Genomic DNA, 5,120 nt, shown 5'->3' with positions numbered 1-5,120 from the left:
GTTCTGTATGTAAATAGATTAACTTTAAAGCCACACATTCCACAGATCCCTCTGGATAACAGTGTAATTGATAGTAATTAATCGGTTAATGATGTCTGTTGCTGGCATTATCATGTGAGGAGGTAGCTTGATGCTGTGCGTGTCTGTAGCACTGCAGCGTTAAGTTTGTATGGGGGGGGGGGGGGGGGTGTCTCGAAGGCACTCCGCTCCAGTCCTCATTAAGGGACCCATAGCCTCGATATCAGAGACCGCCTCAACCCCCCCCTCCTCTCCCGGACTCCCCCAGCACCCAGGGAGACCCGAAGCCAAAGCAGAGACCTTCTCCCTAAACACAAATGGCCTGCCAGCACAGCTGATTTACGATGCCATCGAACGCTGCGCTATTTTTTAACCAGATAGGGAGTGGCGACTTGAGTGAGCTCAGTCTCATAAGGAACGTTGAAAACAATCATTTATGAATAATCATTCAGCTCAGAGACTGATGCTTCTTCAGAGAACGTCAGCGTGACAGGATTCTAGGGGGTGTCAAATTTAGGAAAAATAATTAATCAAGGTGAAGCGGAAGCCGAAAACGATTTACGTCCAGGTTTTGAGCACCGCGTTGTGTAAGAGGACCGAAATCGGGCTGTTTTTCTTTTGAGCAGTCAGATGTGGCCCATTTTGAAAAGTGAAGAACGTGACTGTTCACACATCACAGTGACATTGTCCTCTGCGTTTAAGCTATATGCGACTTGACAGTGGGCAGCTAATTCAGTACCCAGGGAACAGTGTGTGGGGGCGGTACCGTGCTCAGGGTACCTCAGTGGTACCTTGGGATTCAAAACAGCAGCCTCTCACTCACAAGCACACTTCTCCAGCCGTTAGGCTCCCACTGCCCTCGTGGTGTTTTTTGTCTTCTTAAGAAGATAAATGTCCCATGATAACTGCAGCTTTATCGTTTACTCCAGCCTCGCCCCTCCTTCGGGACTGGGGGGGGGGGGGGGCTTAGGTCAGCATCGCTCCGTTTTGGGGCCGTCGCGTGCATCCTCCATCCGCTTGGAGTTCAGCGGCCTGTGGAATTGTTCGCTCTCTCCGAGTTTAACCTCATATTCCCTCTCCCTGCAGCATTCCTGCATATCGACTTACATGTCCAACAGGATGGTTAAAAAAAATATCAAAAAATGAGCACGGATCTCTGACTGGCTATCTTTATGCTATTTTGAGGGAATCTTAACAAGGGTACATCTTAGGGTTGGACTACTTGAGTACCTCATTGCAGATGGTTTTTTCCAAATTTTTATCTGCAAAATCTCTTTGACAACCTGCTCTAATAGAAGGCATTATCGGGGCAAGTTTGTCAGTAGAAATGACAGCATTAACTCGACGACACCATCTTAAAGGATTTGCTTTTTAATCGCTAATCCCCGTTTACATTGTGTGTCTTGGAAGTTGGCTGCCCTATTAAACATAGGCAGACTTACTGCGGTAACATTGTCGCTGTGACCACTTTTAAATCCGCTCCTTTTAATCCAAGACATGCTTTCAGGGAAATCTTGCGGTAATCATCCTACTCCGATGAAGGGCAAGCCCACAGTGTGGCCGCATGTCCTGATTCAAAACAAACCACCATGAAGATTGTGTAAGTGTCTAATCTCATTCGGCTTGGCTGCACGGGGAGGGGGGGGGGGAGGGGGACAAGACCACTCACGGCTTTATGGCTTTATGATGTAGGTATACAGACAAAAAGAGGCGTAAATAGTAGTTCAGCTTCCCCCAAACCGTTTTGTAAAGGTTACAGCAAAATAAAGCCTCTTTGGTGCCCCAGGATAGAATGTTCTAGAAGCATCGTCTTTCCTGAAATTCTGTATTTGGGGGGTAGACCGTAACGTGCTCTTGTTTTTATACCTTCAGTAGGTGAGGAATCTTGATGACCTCATATTCCACATGAAGGAGATTTCCATTTGCACGCCAACATTGCTCCCACCACCCCCCCCCACGCCCCCCGCCCCCCCACCACCACCTGTTTGCATGCACGCCGGCCTGCGGGGCAACGCCGTCTCCCGTCCTTCCGGGTAAGAATTTAGCCACATCAGCAGTTGGGCGAAATGGACATCAATCATGTCAGAAAATGCATTTGGGTCACGTCAGGATTAGATCGCGTTAAATAAATCTTCAGTGTTTACCGAAACGACACTCCTTATCAGCGGAGAGTGCCAGCGTGCCGCCACATCCCTGATTTGAATATGAATGCGTCCCGCTCTTTAGTGAGTGACATCACCCGGGGCCATTATCCACGCAAACAGGCCACGGGACACAGAAGTAAAAGTCGCTGAAAGGATTCTGGCGTCACAATGGGAAATGCACTCAGGAAGCAATTATTGGCCCGAAACACCTCGGCACAAAAGCGGCCCGCCGTGTTCGGGGTAGGGTTACCTGTGAGGAACAGTCGCGCTTTCGAGAAACACTCAAGCGTCTCTAGAAGGAGCAGGAAATGACTTCTGTGGCGTGTCGCGAATTTAAATTGACTCGCCGAAAAAATGTTCACAGAATCCTCACAGACTCGGTCTGCTTTCTGAGGGAGCACGACAACCGAAAGAATAATGGCAACTTTGTATCTGCAACATCAAACGCAAAGACGGCGGGTGGAGTGGACATCAACGGTCATTGTCTTGTTACTCAGATTCTACTGATAAGCCTATTGACGCGGCAGCTGTTTATCTTAGTCGGAGTCGGCTTCTGAGTTACGTGACCGACAGGTAGGCATGTCGTTATTTCTGCCCCACTTTCTCCCGAAATATTCGCGGCCTTCCATATCTCGGGTGCAATTGCAACGCGGCGTCTAATCTAAAGGCTCCCGCTCTTTCAAACAACCTGAATTCCAGTTGCAACACGGTGCGTCAGGGCACATCTGCAGGGGATGTTATTTCCTAAAGTACCTTCGAGGCGCAGAGGTGGGCAGCTCGAGGCCAGGGGGTCTAGATGCTTGTGGGTTTTATTTGAATGTTTCTCAGTAGCTGCTCGGCGTCTGGGGGAGTCCATTGATGTGCAAATGCAGGAGCCCCATAAGCTGGGTCACACGGCCATCATGCATTAAAGGACCTTTCAGGGCGACATGGCTGCGGGGGTGACACCAGTGACGCAAGGGACCAGGGGTGGTGTCGCTGTCCCCCCCCCCCCAAGGCAGGCCTGGAGCTCTTGGCTAACCTCCTTTCAGCATGAAAGCTGACACATCACCTCGTCCGACTCGTGACCCCTGTGCAAAAAGTGGTGAAGTCGTCGGTGACAGACATGGACACAGGGAAGGTCACGCCGGACGAGATGTCCGTTCCTTCGGATTGTGACTGTCCCAAGTGCTTATTCATTCTGATTTCTCCCTTGAGTCAGGCTTTTCCGTTGAGGCATTTGGCTGAAGGTTTCATAAAGAGAGCTCTGATGCACTTTGAAACTGGCATCCCATAATTCCAGCAGGCCCTTCACGGAGCAGTTGTGTTGGATTTCAGCGCTGCGTCCGGCCCCAGAGTGTGAACATAAGAACAGAATTGTTCCTCCTCAGTTTTGTAACCAAACATTTGACACGAATGACACCATGTTGATTAAGCCCCTGCCTGAAATTATGAAAATCTGCAGGTTCCAGTCCCAGACTGGGCTGTGCTCTAATAACCTCATGCATGGTCTTTAGCATGAACTGCTTCACTAAAACACCCAGCAGGATACAGACTTCATGCGTTGACATAACTTTACCTGGTCACAGTGGAGCTGTTCAGCTCACCTACACTAACATGTTAGATCCTCAGTCTATTGAGGAGATTGACAGGAGATGTCCTCCCAAATGTGAAGCTTGGACTGATGAGCAGAGCACTGAAAAGATGTTCTTTGTAGGACTTTGGACAGGAAGACGAGGAGGGGCATTTTCTGGGGCACGATGGTGTTGGGGGACTGTCAGGGGCAGTGCGGTGTTGGGGGACTGTCAGGGGCAGTACGGTGTAGGGGGATTGTCAGGGGCAGTACGGTGTAGGGGGACTGTCAGGGGCAGTACGGTGTTGGGGGACTGTCAGGGGCAGTACGGTGTTGGAGGACTGTCAGGGGCAGTACGGTGTTGGAGGACTGTCAGGGGCAGTACGGTGTTGGGGGATTGTCAGGGGCAGTACGGTGTTGGAGGACTGTCAGGGGCAGTGCGGTGTTGGGGGACTGTCAGGGGCAGTATGGTGTTGGGGGATTGTCAGGGGCAGTACGGTGTTGGGGGATTGTCAGGGGCAGTACGGTGTTGGGGGATTGTCAGGGGCAGTACGGTGTTGGGGGACTGTCAGGGGCAGTACGGTGTTGGGGGATTGTCAGGGGCAGTACGGTGTTGGGGGACTGTCAGGGGCAGTACGGTGTTGGGGGACTGTCAGGGGCAGTACGGTGTTGGGGGATTGTCAGGGGCAGTACGGTGTTGGGGGATTGTCAGGGGCAGTACGGTGTTGGGGGACTGTCAGGGGCAGTACGGTGTTGGGGGACTGTCAGGGGCAGTACGGTGTAGGGGGACTGTCAGGGGCAGTACGGTGTTGGGGGATTGTCAGGGGCAGTACGGTGTTGGGGGATTGTCAGGGGCAGTACGGTGTAGGGGGATTGTCAGGGGCAGTACGGTGTAGGGGGATTGTCAGGGGCAGTACGGTGTAGGGGGATTGTCAGGGGCAGTACGGTGTTGGGGGATTGTCAGGGGCAGTACGGTGTAGGGGGACTGTCAGGGGCAGTACGGTGTAGGGGGATTGTCAGGGGCAGTACGGTGTTGGGGGACTGTCAGGGGCAGTACGGTGTTGGGGGATTGTCAGGGGGAGTACGGTGTTCAGCTCTGCCTGTCCAGATGACTTACCGCAGCAAAATTCTCACAGCACTTTGAACAGAGAACATCTCAACACATTCTTCTGCACATAAACCAGTGGCCAAAATTACGGAATTTTGCATTTTTGGCATTACGCTCTAAAAATTGCTACACGAATATTGGAGATAATGTTTATAGACAATCAATGCAGAATCTATAATAAATCTCCTAAAATTTCAAGTGTTTCCACAATTTTGGCTAGTAGCCTGCAGCTAAAATTGGTGGTTTCTCGTCCTCCTCATTTCAGAAATCATTAACAGCCCCTTGAGACGGTAAAGTG

Source organism: Paramormyrops kingsleyae, chromosome 4, assembly GCF_048594095.1.
Source record: "Paramormyrops kingsleyae isolate MSU_618 chromosome 4, PKINGS_0.4, whole genome shotgun sequence".
NCBI classification, from domain to species: Eukaryota; Metazoa; Chordata; class Actinopteri; order Osteoglossiformes; family Mormyridae; genus Paramormyrops; species Paramormyrops kingsleyae.
The sequence above is the reverse complement of the archived record's forward strand: the minus strand, read 5'-3'. Positions refer to the sequence as shown.